Source organism: Notechis scutatus, chromosome Z (assembly GCF_049901735.1).
Source record: "Notechis scutatus isolate UNSWTSFEM ecotype Mainland chromosome Z, rNotScu1.2, whole genome shotgun sequence".
Lineage (NCBI taxonomy): Eukaryota > Metazoa > Chordata > Lepidosauria > Squamata > Elapidae > Notechis > Notechis scutatus.
This window is the reverse complement of record NC_142025.1, coordinates 47,214,582-47,228,884: the sequence shown is the minus strand read 5'-3', so window position 1 is coordinate 47,228,884 and position 14,303 is coordinate 47,214,582.

The window sequence follows — 14,303 nt, the reverse complement described above, 5'->3', positions numbered from 1 at the left end:
ATGCACCCAAGTATGGTGAATTACTTTTTGAGATTTATTAACTTTGGTTTGAAGCACTGAAATTTTAGTCTTAGAATGCTATGCAAACTCGGTTCAAAACAAAATGCTCCTTTTCAAGTGGTTAAAACAAAAGATACATTCTCTTTCATAGGGAATTTGACTCACAGTATTCTTGACAATACCACAACGATTTGCTATTAATTTTTTCCATTTTTTTTACTTCCCAAAGTAACCCTCAGCTCTGACTCTAATTTTAGAAGTGCAGACAAGGTCAGCAAAATGCTAGTATTCTGACAGATATGTTAAAATTTAAAGCAGTAAAATTATAAACAGAGCTTGTTTTTGATAACTAACTTAGAAGTAGAAATACTGTTCTATTGTCAGTTTTTTTAACCATTGACAAATTGGGGTGTTCTGATTATGCACATAATATATGAACTGACTGATCTATGACCATACTAAAAACTGGTTTGATTTTATTTAAATAGTTCATTTTTCCAGTTTAGTTGTACCTTCTGTTCATTGCATCACTAGATGGAGCAAATGTGATCATAGCACTTGTATAAAAATGGATGGGTGGGTCAGATACCAAGATATCTGACCCACCTACCTATCTTCCTATCTTTCGTATGTAACAACACAAATCAAGAGGGAATAACCAGTGGAGCTGACATACTGGTTATAGTTCTTGTGGTGAACACTCTTATTTTTTACTAGCTGGATACCCATGCTTCGCTACAAAATTATGTGATCGGGCTTAGTTTTTGGGGAGGAAAATAAGAGGAATTTTTTTTGCCTCTGCCTACCAGCATCCATCCGTATTCATCTGGCTAGCATTCTGTCAGTTTGTGAGAGAGTTGAGGGCTGTTTGGAAACTGAAACAGTATTTGTTGTGTGAGCAAGGGTGTGGCTTAGCTCAACTGTTCTGTACTAAAGCTGGTTGCTGCTGTGAAACTAAAACTGAAATTGAAACTCCTTTCCTCTGCTTGTGTTTTGAATTTGGAACAGATTTCTTTTCAGGTGGGGAGGGGGAGTAGAACTCCTTAGTATCAGAGCGTGTTAATAATATAGGAAATACTAATGCTCTGGTGGTCATTTTGAAAAATCCTTTCTTAGCGAGCACCTAGAAGCCAAGAGGAACATACATGCCAAATTTCAAGTTTGTAGGCTTTACGGTTCTGGAGATTTTGTGATGATGCATGAGTGGTATTTCACTTTTATATACATAGATTTCTTTCTTCTTACTTTCTTTTTCTAAATAATGTTCAATTTGTAACCTTTTCCAGAGGCGATAAGGACTCTAGCATTTCACTGTTATGCTTTTTCAATCTTTTCTTCCCTAGCTATACTGCTATAGTCTTTCAGACCTTGACAGCAATATAGGAGTTTTCTGAATGGGTCATGCAATGCAGTTGCCAGTTGGGGAGAGGGAATAGCAGAATGCCAGTGAAAGAAACTGAATAGGAACTAATAAGCAGCTCTTTTTCTGCATCAGCCTGGGACATCAAATAGATGACTCTTGGATCAACCTCCATCCTGCTCACCTGATTTGCCTTTCTGTTAATCCCTTAACTGCAAAGCACAAAAAAGGAAGCATGATTTACACACATTTTTTTCAATGGAAGTTTAATGCCAAGTATTAGGACGTGTGCAGAAATTTTATAAACTAGATAGCCCCTTTATAGTCATCTTGTATCTGAATTTATTGATTAAACAATATCTTACTGAAGTTTTTTTCTTTTTTCCCCAGACTGTTTGCTTGATGAACTAAATGTCTATTTATTAGATAAATATTAGATATACCTAAATGAGATCGTGCATCTGCTGATAGTTTGGAAACATTCTTCTTTCTTTCTCAGCCTCTGACAGAGTTGGTAAAGTCTTACAGATTTTGTTCACCAGGATGGATGATGGATGATGTTACAATAAAGGGGAGTATACATTGCAAACAGAATAGAGAAATTTATACTTCATGAAGAAAATTCTGTCCCAGTAAAAGTAACAGAAAACATGGTCATGGGATAATATAATAGGGAAAAAGTCAAAAACATGCTACTTTATTGCAGTAAACTTAAACTTGAATGTAAGGTGATTTAGCTACAGCTTCCAAATTAAATAGCAACAAAAATGTCCACCATGAGAAATGGACTTATAAACAGGCAGGTATATTTAGCATGATGAGGTATATTTAGACAACACATTTAACTAAGTTAGTTAAAATCCTAGCAGGTTTGTATGCACTAGAAGCAAAGCTTATTTCAATCTTCTTTGTTGTTGTTGTTGCTGTTGTTACTCAGAAGATGTGGCTTGTGTGATAATTCAATCTATTGTGAGAAACAGAAAATCAGTTAATTATGTAACCTGAGCAGGTTATACATTTTATGGCTCTCTCAATATAAAGGATATATTAGATTTTTCTTTTAAAGGTCTTGCAGCACTTCAAAGACTAACATATTTATTAGAGTATACGCTTTTATGGCTTATAAGCCACTTCATCAGTAGCATCTATTATCCTCATTTGACAGATTTATAGATACTGAGAAAATGTTAGCTAATGCTGGTTGCTTTATGGCCAAGTGTGGCATCTCTGCTTTGTGGGAGATAAAGTATATTGTTTACAATAGGGAGTGTTAACCATTTTTAGGTAACCTCCAATTCAGAGGAACTTATAGAATCCTCCTCTAGGAGAAAACTGTAATGCTTGGAGACAAGATACGCCTGTCATTTTATTCAATGCATTTTTTTTGTGCTTGCGGGAAGGAAACATAAACAAAGGATTGTGAAGAATGATGACATTCCACTATATAAACTAAGATGACCTTTTTATTCCGGGAAATAAACATAAACTGGATTTAGAAATGTCAGTAAATAATTCAGTCTAATACAACTCAACCAGTTTGCAGAGAAAAACAAAATAGAAGAGGGAATAATTATTGTGCATTGGTCATCCTATTTTGGGATGAAGTAGTTTGATGACTGAAATACCCAGAGTGGGTACAGAATCCATAAAGTCATAAATTTGTGGAATGGAAATAATCATAAGAATCATCTAGTCAAATCCTCTGCCATATGCAGGAAAACCAGCTAAAGCATCTTTGAGAAATAGTTGTCCAGTTTCTTCTCAAAAACCTCTAGAGATTGAGAGCACAATCTCGACTCGTGGACAAGGTTTCACATTGAACAGATCTTCAGTAAAAATCAATTTAGATATCAACTAACTGGTTGATTCATAATAAAACAATCTTACTGGTTTCATATTTCCCAAGATAGTCTTTATAGTGATGGAAAATAATTTCTGAGTATCTTCCCTCTAGCACTCATATCATCTCTTCCTTCCACCTTCAGTTTGAACATCCTCAGTTTCTTATCTCTTTCCTTAAAAAGTATGTCTCAAGATCCAAGATCATCTTTGTCAGTCTGTTCTGAACCTATTTTAACCTGACAATAGCCTTTTGGAACTAGGCTGGCTAGAACTCCAAGGGTAGTCTCGCCAGTAATGAATAGAGAAGAATAATTATTTCCTATGCCATTGATACAATGCTTCTGCAATGGCTTCTCTGGCATTTTCTCATGTTCAGCTTATTGCCAATGATCATACTCAAGTACTTCTCTAATTTGAAAATAATTTCTTTTCTATAATTTCTAAAACAAGTGTCTCCATCAGCTAAGTCTATTTTGAAGTTATTGATTTTATTATGTGAAACAATGTTTATGTTGCTGCTTTGATTTCAGTTCCATTGCTTAGTGTAGTACTAATTTTCTTTCTTTCTTTCTGAAGTAATGCTACAAAATTTTATTTGCTATGCCTTTCCTGCTTTTGGTGTGTGCATTCAAATTCCTTTATGTATTTTTTTAAAAAAATCTTTAAACTACTGCTGAAGTTTGATGTTAGGAAGATATGTGCAATGAAAATTATAATAAAGTATTGAATAAATAAACCATATAATAATTAAGCATCTTATTCTTTTTATCCCAAATTTTCTCCAAGAACTGTGGAGTAGTTTATAAAATCCTCATTCTTGCTCATCAATTGTCCTTGCAACAATCCTGCATAGTTTGGGACTCTTAAAGGGAATGACTAATTCTAAACATGTCATCATGACTGGGTCAGGTGACATATCTGGACTTTTTTTCTCCTTCACTAAACTGGGCATGGGTATGGCCCAGTGGTGGCATTCAAAAATGTTTGCTACCAATTCTGTGGCCATGGCTTGGCGGGTGTGGCATGGTTTGATGGGCATGGTTTGGTGGGTATGGCAGGGAAAGGATACTGTAAAATCTCCATTCCCTTCCTACTCCTGGGGGAAGATTACTACAAAATCCCATTCTCTCCCCACCCCACTAACCTGCTTTCCAGCTCTGTTCTCCTGTGCAGGGCAACAAAAGAAGATCCAGACAATCAGCTGGGACTCAGGAGGCAGAGAATAGATGGGGGTGGGGCCAGTCAGAGGTGGTATTTGTTGGTTCTCTGAACTACTCAAAATTTCTGCTATCAGTTCTCCAGAACTGGTCAGAACCTGCTGAATACCATCTCTGGCATGGCCAGCATGTGATGCATGAGGCCCATAGGCCAAGAGTTTAACATCCCTGACTTAGAGTCACCGGGAGTCAGATGGCATGTAAATGAAATGAAAGCTAAATATAAAGGTTTCCCTTGTCCAGTTGTGTCCAACTTCATATCTGTTTCTTGGCTGAGGGAGCCAACATTGTTCCAAGACAATTTCCATAATCATGAGGCCAGCATGGCTATACACTGAGGTACATGGAAAACTCTTTTCTTCCCACCTAAGTGGTACCTATTAATCTATTTGCATGCTTTCAAACTTTTAGTTGGCAGTATCTGGGGCAAGGAACAGGAGCTCATCTGTTTCACAGAGGCCGGGTCTCAAACTTGGGCTGTCTGCTCTCCAGCTGACAAAGTTCAGCATTTTTAATCGCTGAGCCGTTATTGTATAAATATTCAGTGAAGAACAGAATAGGAATTTAAAAGTTTTAGTCTAGGGCAGAGGTGTCAAACAAAACACACATGGGCTAGATCAGGCCCACTTGGTGCCTAGATCTGGCCTGCGGGGCCACCCTGGAAACAGTGAAGGACCAGCCTACGGTGCCTCTGCCAGCAAAAACGGAGCCCGAGAGGTCCACAAGCAGGAGGGACATGGCCTTCTGCAGCTCTCTGGCAATGAAACCAGAGCTTGGGAGGGTTTTCTCTGCAGGATGTCGAACTGGCCATGCCCACCCCGGCATACCCACCCTTGCCCCCACAAGGTCAACCACAACCCTGATGCAGCCCACAATGAATCAAGTTTGACACCCCTGGTCTAGGAAATCTCTACCATGAATAATTACTGTCATCCTCTTAGTCAGACACTGAGAGAAATGAAGGATAGGCAGAGTTATTCACCAGCAGAGGAAAAATAGATTTGGTGCAATAGCCTGTCATCTAGGAGCTCCTCATATATCTATAGCAGGAGTCTTTAAGACTTATGGACTTTGACTCCCAGAATTCCTCCTCCAGTCATGTTAGCTCAGAAATTCTGGGAGTTGAAGTCCACAAGTCTTAACCTTGCTAAGTTTGAAGACCTTTGATCTATAGAAAGGACTAGACAAATAGTTCCATCAGCTGCAGGGAAATCCAGCATGGATATTGTCAGATTTTGATGTGTTGATCCATAGGATTTGAAGCCCCTCTGGGTCCCCCAAAATGTAGAGGATGGGTGGGGTGGGGTCTTGCCTGTGTCATTTTCAAACTGGTATGACTTATAATTGATTTCAGTATGAGAAAAGAAGATCTGATGGACTGAAATGTGGGGTCACTTTTTTCCTGTAACTCCTGGTTTGGGAATGTAATGATCTAATGATCTAGGTGCTAGAATGTAATAATCTAAAGATCTAAGTGCTAGAGCCCACTGTAACTACATAGCCAAAAAGGCATTAAGAGTTGTTAATCTAATCCTGCATAGCTTTTTCTCTGGTAATATCACTACTAACTAGAGCATACAAAATATTTGCTAGACCAATACTCGAATACAGCTCATCAGTCTAGAACCCACATTATGTATCTGATATTAACACAGTTGAGAAAGTCCAGAAATATTTCACAAGAAGAGTTCTCCACTCCTCTACTCCTTGCAGAATACCTTATGCCACCAGACGTGAAATTCTAGACATAGAAAACCGAGAACTATGCCGCCTTCAGTCCAATCTAAGTATAGTATATAAAATCATACATTGCAATGTCCTACCTGCAAATGAATACTTCAGCTTCAACCATAACAATACAAGAGCAAACAATAGATACAAACTCAAGGTTAATCGCACCAAACTTGATTGCAGGAAATACGACTTCAGCAACAGAGTGGTCAATGTCTGGAATGCCCACCTGACTCTGTGATTTCTTCCCCAAACCCCAAAAACTTTAACTTTAGACTGTTTACTATTGACCTCACTCCTTTCCTAAGAGGTCTATAGGGGGCGTGCATAAGCACATCAACGTGCCTGCCGTCCCTGTCCTATTGTTTCTTTTATTTTTCTTATATGTATCCATGTATTCATAACTATGTTTTTACTTATACCTATTATCTTGTAAGCAATTGACAAACCAAATAAAATAAATAATAATAAAAGTAAAGCTGCCCACTCCTCACTTGCTCCCTTTGCATTTTTAGTCTTTTCTGTGTTAGTCATTTGTATCAACTCAGCTATCCCTGCTTGTGATTAGCACTATAAAAAATCATAATAAAAAACAACTTTTTATCATGGGTGTGATCTTTACATGTATCACAAAACATATCCTTTTTTTTAACATACTCAAAATAATTGTAAAAATACATGTGCCAAATATATACATATTCTTTGTTTGAAAGAAAAATACAGACTGGAGGCACATTTAAAAAAAAGATGGCAAAGGTGATCTGATAAAAAAGGGATGTATTTTTTGTTGTTAAAACCAAATCCATAGAAATCTTTCAAAGAGAATTTCAGAGATGTAGGATATTTGTGCTTTAAAGTTTTCTCTGTATTTGATGTTTTATTGAACATTTATGAATTTTCTATTTGCAAAACTATGTGGTGGGGTCACTATGGATGCTTTTTAGAAATCCAGAAATGGATTTGTTGGCAAGATCTTTTGCAACTATCAGTTATGTGTATTATGTATATTGATGCATCATTGATATATTAAAAACCCCTGAATTTTTCAACTCATAAATTTTAGCGGACCGTTTGTCATCAGATAAATTTTATTTGACAATTTGTCTAAAAGTTAATAGCCATAATGAGACATTCACTTTGTTAGCAATAAATACTGGAATGGATATTTTCCCATTATAATTTCCCACAATGAATTTCCATTTCAATTAAATGCCCTGATTAATTCCCTAATCAATCATTAGTGCTTTTCTCTGATTAAAAATAATCAGGGTTTTCTTTTTAGCAATCTTCTGAGGTAGTTTATCAAAGTAAAGAGATTTCAAGAGTATACCACATGTATGTACAGAGACAGCTCAAGGATTAGATACAATTAAATGCCTGGATTAGGAATATGTGCACCAACACTGTGCAAGGTTCCATGGGTTGCTTTGATTCTATGAAGCTGTGATCAATTTACCCTTACAAGGTATGTTGCAACTGAGTTCATGTTTACAATAACAAATCAAATCAGTTGGCTTGTTTGAAGGATTATGTACTATTTTTAAGAGCTTCATAGATTCATTTTTCTATTGCTTCTGGACAAGCTACAACTTGCTATCTTCTATAGATAAATCTAAGAATTTAACGCTTTTTTCATATTGTTAAACACTGCCTATCACAGCTTTTTGGAGATGGCAAGATAACATTATCTTGAGGTGTCATTCACTTACTTGTGTCTCATTTCCTTTCATGTGGCCAGCCTCAAACCCTCTCTTGCTCTTTCTTCTAGAAATGTAATATTCAACTTGTGTCATAGCCCTGACAATATGACTTCCTAGTTGTGTACATGAGTTTAAGACTATTCTGGTAGGTTTTCCCATGTTGATCAGGATTCTGATAACTCTGATGCTTGGTCTAGAACAAATTCCTGACCTAACATGACTGGAGGAGAAATTCTGGGACTTGAAGTCCACAAGTCTTAAAGCTGTTAAGTTTGAAGAACCCTGGTCTAGAGATTCTTATATTGAAATGACAGAAATAAAATTCAAACCTTAACAGGCCCTCAGGTTTGTGGAAACTTCAGATAAAAAGCCAGAGGCTTACAGCATGGATCTTGTGATGGCAACTGTTGAGGTAATTCCCCATTAGGAGAATGAGCACATACAGGGAGACGTAGTGAGAGTAATGTTGAATAATACACACATAGCACACAGAAACACTGTACAGTAAATGTAGGTTTTTACTTCCAGTAAACATTTAAGCAAATTTCAAACACAGTGCAAGTCATTCACGGTTAAATCAGTCAGTTTTCAGTCCACAGATAATCCAATAACAAAGCCCAGTATCAAAAACAGTTCAGTAACAGACTTACACCAAATCCAATAATAACAGCCAATTAGGAGGAATGGCAATACTCTCCAACAGAAGGAAACAGAGACTCACTCACACTCTCTTCTGAGACTAAACAACCCAGGTTTCTGGCTCCATCTTTGGCCATTTGCGGAACCACACCCAATTACAGTTTTAGCATGCTTTTAAAGACATAGTATTAAAATGTCTATCCTGGTTTATATATTTCCAACTCAAATAACTGTTAGGTGATTTACATTCCTAACAGTAACCACAAGATCCATGCACAAATATTTTTATAACTTCTGTACCTTCTTATGTAAGCAGTATCCCTGTATATGACCAAGAAACCTATATACTTGTTTGAAATTGCGGTTGGGGGGTTCTTCCACCCTTATGGGATGACCTACTTTTGTCCAGCATTGAATTAATGTGTTATCTAGAGAGCGAATCTGGAGTATTTTTTTTGTTTGCACTGAGTCACACCTGGTTCCTTGCTCAATACTTGAGTCAGACTTTATATGAAAAGGCAGGCTTCCTTCTCATTCAATAATGAGTAAATGAGAGGTAGGCTAACATAAATAGTTGCTATCCTAAACATTCATCTTTTTTATAATGATTTTTCATTAAAACAATGAATACCACTTTCTCAGTGCCAATATGACTCTTTGGTATATCTCTCAGAGAGCTCTCATTGTACTGTCACCAAAACACAACTGTGTATTTTCTTTGATAAGAGGGCCATTACAAGAGGGCTCATGTGTGTCAACCAGTAATGTAAACTCTTTGGCATCCTGAAAAAAATATGTAAAACCCCTCAATATTTAGTACTAAGGGTCAACAAAGCTATTATATGATAAATCAATTAACATTCTTCCAAGTCATGCCTGGAAACAGCTAAGCAACATGCCCAGTCCAAATGGCATTCCATCAAATCCAGTGATGGAAAAGACCTTCACCAACTATGTCAACCATGTTGGCATTCCAGAAAAGAGAGGAATAAGTAATAGGAAAGCACCCCATCCCATAATTGAAAGTAAATCATTATTCTTCAGTATCCTGCCAACTCTGGCAAAACCACAGAAAAGCAAGTTAGAAGAGTAAGAAATTGGGGTTTGTTGTTTGTTTATGAAGTGGAATGCTTTCTGCAGTGGTTTAATTCCTAGGCTTTTTGCTGAACAATGTGGAGGCTGTCCTTTCCTCATTCTTGGAAGAGAATAGTTCAAATATTTCTCATGGTGATTTCTTTGATTTTCAGTTGAAATTTGACTGGTTTATGTCCAAAAATGCTGAACCAATCCTGCTACTTATATCCCATTTTGCTATGGAATAAGAGGAACTGCAAGTATTAAGATGCTTCCTTGTTATAGCATTTTCTTTTCATATCCAATTAGATTATTGGACAAAATACTGCCTCTGAGCAGTACAAAACATTAACTTTAATTTATTGATCTTACAAAACATAGTGTTACTTTGGGCAGAGTAATTTTTAGTGAAATAACAACACCTGCTGATTTAACAATTTGTATGATTTCAAGCCTGGAAAAAGCAGCAACTGATAAAGCAATTATGAAAAAGGTCTTTTGAAGTTTGGTCACATAGATGCAAAACAGGTAAACGCATCAGCAGTTGAAACTGTCTCCTGGCATGCTTAGAAACTGTCATTTGTATTATTAAGCAAATTATTCATAGAGCAATTAGTAGGTTATTCCTCAATAATCCTCTGACTTCATTAATTAGAGACTAATACAAAGAGCTAAACCTACCAACCAAAGCTATTTAATTAAAGGAGAAGCAACTGTAACCATCTTAGCAGCACTGTACCTTATTAAACATACACACATTCAGATCGAAAAATAACTTGGGATGATAGCTTAATAAACATTGGCACACAGTGGACTTTGTAGTAAATAATATCTGAAAAGGAAATGAATTGTAGAAAAGCATGTGATCATTTCAATGGAAGGAATCAGTATGACACCAAGCTAAGATACATAGTTGTATCTTTCTTATTATTGACTTTATGACATAAAGAATATTTGGCATGAGAGTGTAATAAGAAAGATAGACTCCATCGGAAACACTGATTTGCCTAACCAATAAAAGTAGAATCTGATGTAAGTCATGCCTATCCTTCCCATCTAATGCTTCAAAAGCAAAATGTTGCCTCTTGCCAGGCACCATACATTGTTTATTTATTAAGTTAATTAATAAACAGATTTGGTTTGACACCACCTGACTCCAGAACAACTCTGTTCATCTCACAATGCAACATACAGAATAAAAGACAAAATCAAGACAAACATCCAGAAAAACCAAACTAGAAAAGAAGGAAAGTAACAAGATAGAAAATTCAACAGAAAGCATATCTCATCAACATCCAGGGAGATCTTTGGTGTCCGTACCCCAAGGCTTAAAAAAAACAAACCAAAATAATTCCCCAGCGAATTGACTGTTTGCTAGTATTATTATAAAGGAAGTAAATACTTTCACAATTATACCCATAAATTCATAGCCATCCACTGATTCCAGTTAAACATTTGATATTTATTATTTCCCTGTTAGCCCACCTTTTACTAAGAATGTTTGTATATGTAACTTAATATTACTGGACATCATTCGGTTTTCATCTTCTGGGATTGCTGACATCTGTTTAAATTCCCCCACCACCACTTTTTTCAGTGCTTAGCATATACTATGAAAATTGATTTATAGATTATGACAGTTTGACAAATCTACCATCACAACTTCTTTTAGCCAACTGATCTTTGGTTTTTGCATGACCCACATTCCTAACATGTAACACCTTCAGGTAGAATTGCATAAGAGTCTGTGTTATTTGTTAAATTTGTTCTATGTCAGAACTGCTATACATCTTTAGATTAGACTTGGCCTTCTGCATGACACTTGTGGCTGAGTGAAATTCCCCAAAGCTTTTAAAAGGAAAGTGCACCTCATTTGATATGAGTTTTGGCTCCTGCCAGAGGATATACTTTATCTAACATTTCCCAGAAACAACTCCTATGGTCTAGCATGACCATAAAAGTTATTGATGAACCTACTGATAGTATGGTGTTGGTCTCACATATCCCTGAGAATTTGGCAAAACCCAGTAAAGTGAAAAATGCTGAAAATCAATGTATCTAAAATACTTATGGAATGCTGTTCTTCAGATAAAACTATACTGTAGATCATATAGCCAGGGGTGGGATGCTACCAGTTTGGCGCAGTTCTATAGAACCTGTAGCTGTGAAGAGCAGCTGACACCAAACCGGTTCGGTGTTTGGCCCACTCGCCTGCCCGGGCTCTAGGCTGTCCTTTATTCCCTGCTTTTCTCTCCTCAGCTGCTTTGCGCAGCACAGCTGAGGTTGAAAAAGCAGGAAACAAGAGGATTTTCAAATGCTGGGCACCCCTGCACAGCACTTGTCAGCTATCCAGGTGGCACAGCTGATGATTTCTTGCAAACACTGCACACACGTCTTATGATTGTCCGCAGTTCGGAGAACCAGCAAATCACTCCACTGGCTGGTCCACCCCCTCCCCACCCACTCACTCCTTATCTGGCATGCAAGCCATCCAACTTGCCTGGTTTGGTAAATTGCTATTTTTCCTTTTTTTCCCCCAACCATCAGCTGTTCTGCTTTGCTGGGAGATTTCAATTAGCTAGAAAACAGGAAATCCTTGGATTTCTTGCTTTCTAGCTAATCTAAAAGCAGAGCTTAACCTTCCTCAGGACTAAAGCTTTTCAGTGCAGACTCAGGTAACCGACTGCAGATAGATAGATCTCTAAGTGAATCTGTGATTCTGTCAGCAACTCAATCTGTCTGCCTGCTTTGCCTGCTTTTGGGTAAAAGTTGCTCTTTTTATAAAAAAAATATATTTACCTAAATATTTATAATATTTACATACAAGCTATGACCACCCAGTCACATGACCACCAAGCCATGCCCAGTCAGCAAGCCACACCCACCAAGTCACATGACCACCAAGCCACACCCACAAATTAGGCCACAACCACAGAAGTGGTTGTTAAGAAATTTGAATCCCCTGCATATAGCCTTATATCCCACTGAACCTATATGGCAGTAGTCCTAGGTTGACTCTCCCACCTTAACAACTTCTCTGGTTACTTACCAGATCTTTGTTTAGATGCAAAGGAAGACGAAAAAAGGACCTCCATTCTGAATGGAATCCATACTGATTCACAATATTTGATTCAGTATGTATACTGAATCAAAGCATCATGTAATCTCTGGCAAAATATAATTTTTGTTGGGTTCCTGTGTTGTTTTTCTGTGTGAATGCTTTTTTTAATACAAGCAACATGATTAAATTTGGAACCTATCTTCAGTCTAATTCAACATTTGTGTAACTATTTTTTCCAGACTATTACAAGTTATCCAGGCCTTGCTTATCACTAGTATATTATGAATGCAGAAAGCTTGGCAAGGAATTGATGGGTTAAATTTAAAAAAACAAACAACTAAAATAACATTGAAAAATCCAAGAAGGCAGCAAGAATCAATAGAAAAATAGAAATGCAATGGCATAAAACAGATGTGATTTATTATATAAATGTCATATAAAATGCCAAATGCCAAATAAAAATCCTAATACGTGAGAGTTATCATATATTCTGAAGATACTATGTTATGATCTTTATAAAATGTTTTTAAAATTCTCAAAAAACATAAAAAGAAATCCTTTGCAGGAGTACTCATCTTTTTGTAATTAAAGAAAGATATTCATTCTATGGGGAAATACATGTTTTAACTCTCCTATATTATTTTGACATATAAGTAGATCTGGTCTCCTTGTTTTGTTTTTAAAAACTTCAACAGACAAAGGGGTTTTCATATAGGGGTTGCTTTTTGTTTTTGTTGTTGGTTTTCATTTTTGTTTTTTGCTATACTACTTCATAAAATATAGTTTTGTAGAAATGTAATTTCTACCACCTCCCTGTTGGCTTGGTAATAGATTTTTTTTTAATGTAGGAAAGAATTATAAAGATGGTCCTCACGGTTGCAGCACCCTGTGGTGTGGAGAGGGAAAGAACAGGGTCCATCTTTTCTTCCCCAATCTGTGTGTCTGGAGGCCCCCTGAGGGGTACGTGGATCTGGGCGGGATCAGTGAAATTACGAGGAAGCCAGGGGTGTAAGTGGACGGAGGTCTGCTACACCATAAGGAACCTTCGGAAACTCTGGCGTGTGAGTGATCGCCATTACAAGCTGACCAGAGCCATGGCGAGCACTTCGAATGAGGAAGAAATTGTTATATTCTGGGCATGGGGGCAAGTAATTGAGACGAGTCAGTGACTTAGTGAACTTCAACTCTTTATTAAGAATCAGAACAAGAGAGACCAAACTCTTGAACAGCAGTAGCCCTTTTATAGAGCTAGCTACTGACCTGTTAACCAATGACCTGTGTCCACATGCTTAACTTTTGCCCAATGAAAAGATGTTAACTAATAGCCAATCAGGTTGCTCCGTGATGACCAATCCCAGTTCGCTATTCGTGGGCCAATCCAAAGTGCAGGATTTCAAGCCTGCTTAACCTAATGTTAATAAGTTTTATTAAATGGTTTTTTGTTAGTTCATAACACCCCTCCCCATAGGCAGGAGTATTCGGTTGAGCTTGTCGTCGATGTCCCCATAGTCCATTTTATGTAGGGTTTTCTTGACGAACTGTACCATTCGCTCCGCCCTTCCGTTAGCCACAGGGTGCGCTGGCGAGGTGAGCGCGTGGCAGATGCCCCGGTCTGCTAGATACTGTTCGAAAGCTAGGGCCGTGAACTGGGGCCCATTATGAGAAACTAAAACGTCTGG